The sequence below is a fragment of the Coturnix japonica genome, chromosome 1 (genome assembly GCF_054131305.1).
Source record: "Coturnix japonica strain WE chromosome 1, WE-NBRP24, whole genome shotgun sequence".
In the NCBI taxonomy this organism is placed as follows: domain Eukaryota; kingdom Metazoa; phylum Chordata; class Aves; order Galliformes; family Phasianidae; genus Coturnix; species Coturnix japonica.
The window spans coordinates 63,988,669-64,001,305 of NC_140663.1; the positions used below are offsets into that span (position 1 = coordinate 63,988,669).

The 12,637-nt window shown below is 35.7% G+C and overlaps 1 protein-coding gene across 4 annotated transcripts in view; it reads right to left on the minus strand.

Moving 5' to 3' along the window:
* PIK3C2G (phosphatidylinositol-4-phosphate 3-kinase catalytic subunit type 2 gamma) overlaps positions 1 to 12,637 on the minus strand; it is a 270,420-nt gene that overhangs the window by 214,265 nt on the left and 43,518 nt on the right. For 3 of the 4 annotated variants that reach the window (XM_085543196.1, XM_085543202.1, XM_085543171.1), the window contains exon 2: positions 6,060 to 6,186. The exons of the other annotated variant lie outside the window; for it this stretch is intronic. The gene's annotated coding sequence lies outside the window, so the exon portion shown is untranslated. The remainder of the gene's footprint in view (positions 1 to 6,059; positions 6,187 to 12,637) is intronic. 4 annotated transcript variants of the gene reach the window in all.

Below are 12,637 nucleotides of genomic sequence, written 5' to 3' on the forward strand. Positions count from 1 at the left end.
TAATTCTCTAATCATCTCAAATGCCATCTGAGATAGACCCTCAGAGGATAAATTCACTGCTAACATCCCTGCCTACTTGTGAGTCATCACAAGTTAGGGACTAAGAAACAGTAATTGAAAAATGCTTCCCTGCAACTTCTTCCTCTGAAATATTTTTCCTGGCCAACAAATGATACTCAGGGGATTTGTCTTCTCAATATCATCTTACACATCAGAAATAAAGGACTACTGAATAAGAAAGTTGAGGTAAAGTCTACTTAAATTCAAATAGAAAACAAACAAACAACAACAACAAAACACGTAGGAAACAAAGAAAAAAGCCCAGAAATTCCTAAGTAAGCCCATGTCTCAAGCTACCAGAGTCCAGTTCTTACTATAGCATCCTACAGTGGCATGTACATGTCTCATCTGAGATATGGACATCACTATCCCACATGCTGCATGGTGAAAAAACAGCCCCTTAGACCTTCAAAATCTATATAAAACTACATGTAGACATGGCAAATGTATTTATATAGTGTTCCTGCTATTAACTTAAGCAATATAAAGGAGGTTATTTCTAATGCATGCCAAGCTTTTTTTTTCCCCCAGTTCTGACTCTTTTGACAGTAGTTAGGCAAGGACGCAAAACAACATTAAAGAAGGTGCTGAGATTGTATCAGAAATGACAGTCAATAAGGAGGAAGAAAGACTCAGGTTAAAACAGAGATCTCTGCCACTTTTGCTTAGAAATACAAAAAATTACTACCCAATTCAGAACTGATTTGTATGGGACTTAACATAATACAGTGATAAGCAGTGGTGTAAAGGCAGAAGAATCCGTGCACCCTGTGCTGTCACACAACTGCTGTTGTTCTGAGCCTCATCTTTCTCTGTTGTCTTCAGCCTTGATACTCATTCAAACTTTTGATAAAATACCAGCATTGAGACATGAATGATTTGTCATCTTTATACCCTGTAAACGCAGCATAAAAATAAGTTAGACTGATTGAGATTACACTGTTGAGGCAAAACAAAATAGGGATCAAATCCAAACTGACAGCTACATGAATTTTATTAGTTTGAAGAGAAAAATTTATGAAAAAACTCTAATCCAAAAACCAATAAAGCACTTTGCCAAATATGATGTTATCTGAGTCTTGTCGTATTAAAAAAAGTTCTATTAAATCCCCCACTTTCAAGTTCAGCATCAAAAACACTCAGTATAAATGATATTTCTGTCAGTTTTTTTCTTAACCTTCATGAAAAATTTACTATACCGTGCTTAGAATTACTTGAATAATACATATCTTGTTTTAAATTCAAGTTATTACGTGCACTTGTAAAATGCTATTTGATTTGATTCTTCCTCCCACACCTTAAGCAAAATATGCGACAATTTTGTTTTCTCTTGGGTAGCATGTACAAGAGCTAACCCATTCCTTTGGGATTTTCAATTGCTAACTAATCCAAAGCTATTTCTTTTAGAATTGCGTGCAATGAACTTAATGGACTCAAGAGGCTTTTTCCTTTTTTTTTTTTTTTTTTTTTGGTTTGTTTGTTTGTTTGTTTTAATTTTAGCAGTTTTCTTTTTGCTAATAAAAAGGTCAATAGAATATTATGTATTTTAAAGATAAAATAAATAAAATGACAGAACTGCAGCATCATGACTAACAAATTCCACTACAATACTGCTTCTGTATTTGCAAGGTGACACATATCAACAGATCTTTGTCCTTTTTCAGCCTTTTTGCTACACAAGTTCAGCAAGATTTACCAAATATTTTATAAAGGCATAAGATGTATTATTAAGTAAAAAGAAACAATGTCAGTTACGTATGCATCACTGCTACTTTGCTCCTCCCACCACCTTACTCCTCCCCTTTTTCTCAAATAAAATTGTCCTCAGAATAAAATTCATATAATTTCAGCATTTTCTGACAAGTTTTACATCTCACCTTTCCCATCTAGAATCTTTAATTGATTCTGGTTCTAATACATCAGACTTAGTGAATTTCATCTCTGTATTATAGAGATGACCATTAATAATGACCCTGGTTCTAAACAGCAAACTAGGTTTCATTCTTCTGATGACTAAAATATCAGCAGGTCAAGATGACCTGAGAGGGAAAAGGGGGAGGAAGTTTCTCATCTCTGCTACAATTTCAGTAGAATCTCTTAACTCTTACTGAACCTCGCAAAAATAATAAATAAATAAATGTGAGCATACAAATGTGTTCTGACTGATTAAAAAGAAGATATCCCAAGAGCAGCTTATTTAATACTAGATCAAATGAGCGGGAGTTGAAATTACCAAGTTTTTGTTGACTGTTTTAACATATTCAGGGAAACTTTACATACATCTGCATCTCTTTATAGTATCATTCTTCATATGTTATAACAGTCAATGTGGAATACATGAATTTGAAGGGATGAGGGGTGAGAGAAATTGTGGAGAGGATTACTGCTGTACCCTAGAGAAGTTTATTAAAATGATAAAAAAATAAAACCATAAACATAATTTTCAATTTTTAATTTTATTTATTTATTTATTAATAACCTGTTAAACTCTGCTTCAGTAGCAGGTCTTCCTCATATTAGTTAGGTCTACAGACTTTGAAATCAGATTAGAGAGGTCAGGACATATTTTATAAGAAATCTGACAGTCAACAATGCTTGGAGTATCCTTCAATTGTTCAGAACTAGTTCATGTAGTGAGCTACCTCAGCTCACTTCCACAACTCTGATTTCAGTCCAGAACTAAAGCAGCACCAAGTGCCTATGGCTTTTGACATCTGGTGAAATAGGTGGTTTCAATTGAATTCTGAGTGCAAACTAACCTTTTTGCAGCAGACCAATCTCATTTTTCCTAAATCTTTTTCTAAACAGATACAGAGAATTATCTTACTTTACACTAGGGGAAAAAAATAAAATCCCAGTGCTGTGGCTGAGCTTTCTAGAAGTAGAAACAATGAGAAACAAACAGCACAATTACCATTTTGAATACCTTCATGAGATCTAAGAATCACCAGCCAGTTACTTTGGCTTAAACACCAGACTAGAGCTTTGAATGACTGTGATGCCAACCACGACCCAAGAAAATAGCAAATTTTTTTTTTTTTTTTAATTGAAAAAACCATGAACCAAAATTCTATCACTAAACAATGGTTCAAGGAAAAGAATACCCACATAATAATAAAAAGGGAAATGTTTACTGACCAGTTCTTGTGTTCATTATATCATCAAAGACTGAGTTCAGTAAACCTATGGAGATTTATCCATTATTACAGTACTGGAAGGAAAAAAGTAAAAAAAAAAAATAGGTGAGAAGCCCACCAGATCAAAGATGGTCAGTCACTTTTGCTCAGAAATATGTGATCAGTAAACTGAAAGCAATTGACAAAAGGTAGCAGAGAAGCAGTTCCTTTATGAGCCTCACATCACCAGCCATGAATCAATCCAAAACTTCTGAGAAGAGGCAGTGAATTGAAGAAGCTGGCAGTTGTATTTCATCCTTGGCACCATCAGAGGGGATAACAGCTATCTGTGAATAGCAAGTGAGCTAATATACTCCTATAGATCAAAAATAATTAACAGAATTAAAAAAAAAAATAAAAAATATACACAGTGATAAAAAACTACAATTTTTCAAATATGATTTAAACTGAAAGGCACAATGAAAGGAAATGGTGTCAGGCCTACACCAAATACAGCTGAGTTTTGAAAACATGGTAAAGATCTATGGAAGTTATTTGACAGACTTGCAGTGCCAATGACCAGAGTTACAGAATGATTTACAAAAATAATATTAGAAAATAAGTACATAATAACAAATAATGTAAGGATAACTGTACTGAAAAAGTCTGAGGTTATGACTTTAGAATAATGAAGCCTTACAAATGCAATAGTGCTAGATATGTGTAAATTGGAAACGAGTCAGCAGTCTGTTGATGGACAGCTACATGCTGTATGGACAATGGAGAATTTGAGGTGATAGATAGAAACTCCAGCCTTAAAAAGATTTCTTCTTTCTAGAGTTATTCCAGTTTCACCACAAATTTGCATGTTTAAGAAGCCTGTAAACATACACCTACATTATTGTACAGATGAGGGAAGAACTGTCATGCTGTTATGTTTCATTTGATTTGGCTGTAATATGGAGCAGCATCCTACACTTTTTTGCCACAACCTTCTTTTGGGCAGTTGTAAAGAGCAATAAGGTCTCCCCTGAACTTCCTCTTCTCTAGACAGAACAATTCTAGTTCCCTCAACTGCTCCTCATAAGACTTACTCTCCAAACCCTTCACCAGCTTTGCTGCCCTTCTCTCAACACACATGGTACAGGGCCTCAATGTCTTTCTTGCAGTGAGGGGCCCGAAACTGAACGCAGTACTTGAGGTGTGGCCTCATCAGTACTGAGTGCAGAGGTACAGTCACTTCCCTGCTCTTGCTGGCAACACTTTCTGATACAAGCCAGGATGCCACTGGCTGTGCCAGTGTGCCAGAAGCCACACTTCTGTCTCATGTTCAGCCGAGCATCAATCAATTACCCCAGGTCCATTGCCTCTACACAGTCTTCTAGCCACTCTGCCCCAAACCTATATAGTTGCCAGGGGTTTTTATGGCCAAAGTGTAGGACCTGACACTTCATCTTGGTGAACCTCATCCCATTGGCCTCAGCCCAGTGATGCAGTCTGTCCAGATCCCTCTGTAGAGCTTTGCTACCCCAGGGCAGATCGACACTTCCTGCCAACTTGGTGTCATTTGCATATTTCTTGAGGGTGCACTCAATGCCTTTTTTCAGTTCGTGAATAAAGGTACTGAACAGGATTGACTGTAGTACCAGCCCCTGGGGAACTGATTGCCAGCCAGCTGGATTCAACTCCAATCACCACTAAATTTCTGGTACCACCCATACAGACAGTTCTGCAATAGTAGATTTACACAACATGATAAGATTATCAGCGTGGTGTGAGGACTCCTCCAAAAGTAATGCATTATTACATTGGCCCATAACCTCCAAGGCTGATGCTAGTGGTATGAGAGTAGAGCTTGAACCTTCCCACCAGTATTTTGTTACATTTTGTTGCCATGTGACAGGTGGCAGTAGAGGGGCAGTCTGACAGAATGGTGTCTGACACTGAAGTACTTAAGCTCTTCGTATCTTTTGTAGTTTCCATGGAAGTAAACAGGAGGCATTACTTTTGGAGCAACCTAGGTATATAAGCAAATAAATAAGAAAATAAATAATATTCTTTTTGTTTTCAAATCTTGCCATTTAGCATTAGCTCTTATTTATGTACAAAACCATTTCTCCTGGATGAATTTTTTTTTTTCTTTTTCAAAGTACAGTGAAAATACTTAGTTTCATTCTGACTTTTTCAATGTTAGGTTTTCCAGTTGTACTTCATCTGTCATTGCAGTATGCTCATCTATTCTCCCATTCAAATATTACCTGGATTCTAAAGCAATGCCATTCTCACATTCAGATTTTTAGAAATGTGATCTTAGGGACTTCATCTTTTATTTTATTTTTTTAATTACTTTTATGCCTTTACAGAAAATGCAGTTAAAAATCAGTTGACCCATCCAATAGCAATTATGTTCAGACAATTTTCTAGTTCTTTGTACATAACAACAAGTAAGAAAAAAGGCTTTTTTGTTTGCTTTTTTATTTTTTTTTTTAATTAAACATCTTTTTCTAAATCAGTGGGATAGAGTTAGAAATCATAAATTGAGGGTGTTTTGAAAGAACTTTCACTTATGGCTTCTTCCATCCCAAGAGAGGAAAGAAACAAGCAAGGAGTATGGATTGATTATTAGTTAACAGAGGAAGATGACAGAGGAAGAGGGTAGAAAGAATTCATTGAATTAAGCATTCAGAGAGAGAACTGAGAGATAAGGCAAACATTTCCCCAAGGACCAAGATGTTAAGAAACACTGGCACAGAGAACTTGGTGGAAAGTTCTGGGGACTGTGGGTCACTTACTGGGTCAATGTTGAACTGATTTGTGGATGAAGCAGCTAAGAAGAGTTAATGTAACAACTCAGTAAGATGCTTGTAGTATAAAGTATCTTACCTCTTAAGGCTTCCTGACTCAAGATGGCAGATGGAACCTATCAGGCACAATATACCCACCAAGTTTAGTAGACTATTTGGACTACAACCGTCAGTGAAGGAGATACAGCTGTAGAGCTGTAAAACATCTGCATTTAAAAACAAACAAACAAACAAAACATAACTAAACAGCAAAATACGTAAGAAATCTTGAAAGACTAGAAAACAAAAACATTACTGCTAGCAAGGGAACAGCACACAGCTAGAGAATATAATTGGAAGTTATCCAGAACGTTTTCATGGGAACTATAGATATGAGAAATGAGTTGCATCCAACTACCATTTCAACCATATTTTAGCAACTATCTTGCAAGTAAGTTGCTATTTTGAAACAGCTAAGTTAATCTAAACAAACAAACAAATAAATAAATAAAACATTTAAACTAGAAATTATGGTGCCATATAACCAACAGAGAAAACTGTGATTACAACTTCCAAAGGAAGGCCACTAGGTTATGTACAGATTTCCAGAGAATAAATGTGATCTCATTCCCCAAGAGGTACAAGTATAAATGTGATGAAATATTAGACCAATATGGTAATCTGAGTTTATAATGGCATTTGAACCAAATGGTATTGGCAAATATCTCCAAGGAAAATCCTTCTCACTGTGGAGGCTCTGAATTCAGAACAAATGTCACTCACTTACACAGGGAAAATAACAGCATTGATCGGCTGAAGTGCTCATCAACCCAGACAGAATATACCACTGAAGACATACATGATATGATCTGGGAATAAATGATGGAGAGATCACAAAAAGTCTTGGAGAAACAAGCAATATCCCCCTAAAACCAAATCAAACTGTTATGACTGTAAACCCAGACATGAATGTCACCAGGATTTTAATGGACTAAGACTAGACTGTATCTGGATAAAACTTTTGGTAGATAATGTTTGTAGAAAATCAGTAACAGATACAGAAAGGAAACAAAAGAGGAGAATGTCAATTTTCTTACATTTAGCCAATTAATACAGTCTTCTGGTGTCACTGTTTAGAACTGGTTGTGCTACTGATAAAGCAGATCAAAAGCATGCTAGAAACTAAAGAGGAAAAAAGATTACTAGAGATATAACAGACTTCACACATGATCAAGGAAGCACCATGACTACAACCAATAATAAGAGAATGGGACATAACTATTTGGTTATTATTATTAACCGTTTTCTATAGGGAAAAAACATATGAGTAGAGTCATGAGTTTCCCATATCATAGTCTGACAATATGCTTATGCTGAGAAAAGTAATTAAGAAGTAACACTCCCAAACACAGAAAGAGTACAAGAGGTAAGTCAAGGAACCGGGTACTGCTGCACACTTTCAATCGGTGAGGCACTGTGTCTCACTGTTTGAGTTAAATCAAAATTAAGATTAATGATGACTACTGAGGTGGTACCTCAGCTTCTAGCCTCTTTCTTTTTCAGTAGATCATCATTAAAAGACAGTAACTATTGACAATTTTCAAAATACAAACTCACTGTATTGAAGTTGAGCCTTTTCCCCTTTTCCTCCCTTTTCCAGTGGTAGAGCATAATAAATTTTAAACCCTCCAGGAGAAGTCAGAACCATGTCCTGTTTACTACAAGATGGCTTATAACAAGTATAACTCATCTTACCCACACTAATCAAGAACAGTCACTGACCCTGAGCTCCATAGGAAAAAGTTCTCGCAATGGAAGTCATTAAGTGATGTTCAGATTACTTTGGCAGGCCTTTCACAATCAGTATCACAAGGAGAGTCTGTGTTGTCTCTAAAAATCCTATCCCTATGAAAAACATGAACAAAAGCCCTCATCAAGCAGTCACCCCATGAGGGAATCATATGAAAAAATTCTCACAAAGGAAGACTTTAAGTGGACTTTAATTTCCTTCAGCAAGCATTCCGCAGCCCCACTAACAAGGGGAATCTTTGTTTTTTCTCTCCAGTCCCTACACCTACCACAAACTAAAACTGTCATCATCGCCCAGATTCAAAACATACTTCACCCCAGAGCACATACAGAAAGGGATCAAAACGGAAATCTTTTAGCGATCTACAACTTCTTTTGGCACGTCTTTCAGAACCAGGATTACAAGTGGCATCTGCTTTCTCTCTCTGAGCTCAATGTCTACCTCTACCCTGAACTCATAACAAAATAATGGTGAAACACTCGCATCATGTGGATGTACACTTACAAATTTATTTTCTAATGTAACTCTGCTAAGGCAAAACAGTTACTTGAGGGATTAATTTGGCATTTACTCTTCAGATGGTTCTGTGCCTGTAGCTATTACTGTTCTTTTGGCTCATGCCCAGATTAGCCATTAGTGTGTGGATTGTCACTACTCTGCCAAGCTTTTTTAGAACAAACAGAAAATAAAAGCCACTTTGCTAAGATGACAACAAACATTTAAATCCCAGTATCTCCTTATAACTTTAGTAAGAGTAAAAATATGGAGCCGGTTTTCATGTACAAACATAGAAAATGGGCTAAAGTCATTAAGGCATTAGCGATGTTACATAATTAAAATTGGCATTTTATATTTGCTACAATAAAAATAGTAATTTCATAGGGTAATTACCATCAGTCATTGGTGCTATTGTATATGCTTATTAAAACACTTATTTCTGCAGGGGGGAAATTAATTGAAAAATGGCACAAGAAAGCTAAGGAGATAGATTAGGATAATGCTAAACACTAAGGCAATATTTTACATCATGTGATACCAGAAAGAGGTCTTACCCTGTTTTTAATTTGGTTTTCTGAGAAGTATCTGCCTTGCTATTGCTTTAATTAATTAGTAGGAAGAACACTACATATTTCTATCTATTTGATCTTCCATTTTTCTGTGACGCATCTCAAATTTGATGTTGTAAATTTGTAGTTAATTTCATCCTTCATGTTTCAAAAGCCAGAATTTCAAGTATGTGTGAAGGAAAAAAGAGCTAATGGGCAAAGGATTTTACATTTTTTATTTTTTTAAATAAAAACAGACTTCGCAGCATAAAAGACTTGCTTGACTGGTGATTCACTGGTAATACTAGCACGAGGGATGTGAATAACAGTATGGAGAAAAATGCTATGACTTTACATGAAGAAGTAAGCTTATTTTCTAATGAGAGATTATGATTAACACACTCCACACTCTTTTCCCTTCTAAATGAAACATTGCCCCCAAAATGCCATAGTTTCACTCTGCATAACAAAGAGTCCCAGGAGTTATTTTAATGCTCTGTTATCAAAACAGTTACTCTCCAATTTTAATTTGCTAGACTGAAATGACAGAGCTCTTCTATTTTCCCCTTCTGGTGAAGGTACTCCAAAGCAATCTCCCTTTATTATCTTTGTACCAAATACAGGTGACCAGAAACACTCACAGCAAGAGTCAAGTGTCCTCTGCAACACAGCTTGCGTAATGGTAACAACTATTATGACTCTAGAAATCATTGTGTTCATGTGAGTCTGTTTTGCTCTCCTACAGACACACCATAGCTGTGGCTCAGAAGTGTTCTATGATGGCCCACTTCACATGAGATTTTCATCTTTCTTCAATGGGAGAAATCTGAACTTTAAGCAGAAATGGATGCTTTTAAACCTTCTACCCCTTCCCCCCAGAGAAGTCTTTTGACTTGATCGTTTATTACTTAAAATACACTAAATTCATATCGTAAGATATTCTGCATCTCAGTTTTCATTCCCTCTATTCTTTTTTTCTTCCCGTTTTTGAGCCCATAGTCACTCTAGCCATCCTTACAGGTGCTAAGGAACATTGCTCAGTTTTCAGTTTTTTTCTTTACCTTGACCCATCCTACAACCTAGAAAGCTTTTCTTTCTTCTGTAGTGTCTCTTAATGTATATAACTGAAACTTCTTATTTGTTTTCACTTTTTTCATATTTTCTAAGTCAGCATGACTTTTATTAGGTCTTATAACATCTGTACTTGGCCTAAGCTCCAGTAGGTAGCCTCCTGTGCTGCTCAGTGCCTCTTTGCAAAGGTATTTTCCTCTTGCTGCTTATTTTTGTCACACTGAATTTACAGCCCTTCTATAACGGTGATTTCCGCTGATTATTACTCCAGTTTATGATGCCTTCTGAGTCTCTGATGACTAGAAAGTTGAAACAACTATATAACTAAATCTTTGAGTTTTTCATGTGACCTCGCTAAACGGAGTTTTTTGTACTTGCCTGAGCTTTCTTTTTTGAAGAAAGAGCAATAGAAAGAGAACTAATGAGAAGTCCAGAGATATCTTTCTTCTAACATTATGGTCACTACAGTCAATTTATTTTCCAACAAACTATAAACTGGAGAGACTCCTCATTGAACTGAAAGCTTTTCTTAATACTTGCAATTATTTCTTGGCACTTGTGCAAATACAGTACACACTTTACAGTATAAGGTTCTGGAAAAATAAAATACACTTCCTCCAATGTTATTCACAATATCTTAAAGCAATGAGAAACTCTTGGTTTACTGTGCCAGAACTACTAAATGAAACCTATTCTCCCCTCTGTATTCTGACACAAACTCCTTATGGACTCCATATACAAGTAGTCACTTTTTTCAGCACTTATTTTTCCAGCTCACCTCTACTTAATTCCACTAAGTAGGAAGCAAGCTGAGAAATACAGGAAGGAGAAATCATGAGCACTGCAGAATGCAGAGGTATTTACACATATCAGTTGTTGTCTGGTAAAGCTTCAATCTTACTTGGTTAAAGTGTGTCAACAGCCAAAATGTCAAAGTCAGGGAGAAAAGTTTCCCGTGACAATAGTACTTAGTGTCCTAGCTAGTTCCATCACCACTACTTATGGGATAGCAGAAGTATCAAACAACACAGATTAGATCCGCCTCAAAAATATTTCAGCTCTTCTAAGTGTAGAATATAGACTTTATTATATAAAATACTTCTGTTCTAGCATGGTTGTACCTCAGGCATTGCATGTAAGTAGGTCAAAGACCTCTGAGGAAATAAATGGTGTGTAGCACTTCTTCTGAGATATGTCTGGATGGCTGCAGAATCAGAAATATAATTCAGCCATACCATCAATATGATTTACAGCTTAATAACTTTGTTTCCAGAAATAAAACAAAGTTGTTATTTAATGGGTGAAATACTACCATTTTCTCCAAATGCCAGTAATAATTTAAATTCATGACTTCTGTATTATTCATGTGGTCCAACTTAATATGAAGAGTTTTTCTGGTTTTTAGTGTTTCTGAAAGTGTGTCCTTAGGGTATACCTTTCTCATGACAAACAGATGCTAGAAATAAGTACATGGTGCTCTGCTGCCGCATACTGGGGCCTGAAAATAAGAATCAAAATGTTGGAACCTGAATACTTGGAAACATAGGGATTTTTTCTTGACAAGATGCTAGACCGATGGAACATAATCTCATCTTTTTTTCCTCTCTACTTGTCTTGTTCCACTAGTATACCTTCCCTCTCCACTCAACAGAAGAAAAAGGCTTTCTAAGTTACCTAAACTTCATACCAAGCTCAGAGAAAACTCCAGTTTATTTCATTATTTGCTACAATCCTTCAAGCCTCAAAAGCTTCAAAGATAAAAGTAAACATTTTAGTTACAGTAAGGAAGATCAGATAACAATGACAAACCTGAAAAATGGTGATTCATTCATATTTATAGTACTTTTTGCTTGCACAAGTGATCATCATCATACCCATGTTTTTTCTGTGTAGAAGTAAGAAGGAAGAGAAGTAGTTGCTTGTTTTTTTTGTTATCACTGACTTGGAGAATTCACAAATTCATTGAATAAATTGTTTTTAAAACAGCACAGGACAGACAACAATGGTGCAACAAGCATCCTTCCAAAGTTCTCTGTTTTGCACTGTCACCACAGAAGAAGCATATTACATTCACAGATCTCATTCATCATACAGCTAGTACCTACTGTCATGCGAATTCACTTTTTGATTTCAGTTTTTCTCTCCTTCATTTAATCAGCATCAACTAATCAAAGGTATGTATAAAGACACTGAAAGCAATGCTTCAATTTTATGTGAAACAGTTTGGTTATAAATGAATACAATTAGAAAAAAGATTTTTCATCCATTCTTCAATGAATATCTTCATTTCATCAGATAAATTATCTTCTCAAAATTTTCACTAATCTTAACTACAACATTTATTACCTACACTAGAAATCTGGAATGGTTCTGCTGTCAAATTAAATGCAATATATGTATTTCAGTTTTGCAGATGATAGCTACTAGTCTTTGACACGAAGTTTTACTGTGATGTATTTAGACATTAAGCTCAAAACTCCATGTGAACTTATATTACATATGTGGAAGGGTAACAGCAATAATGTTTCTTTATATTACTTATACTATCATCCATCAATGAGAAGCAATCATTAACTAGTTTTTATCCAGTACAGTGCTACAAATCCATAAGGAAGAATTTGTTTTCAACTATAACATTAATAATTTTTCAATGATTTGTAACATGAGTGACTGAAGAACTGCATAAGTGTTAAGTGCAGTGGTTCTCTAAAGTAAAACCGATTGCTACGCAGAAGTTATAAACAGAAGAGT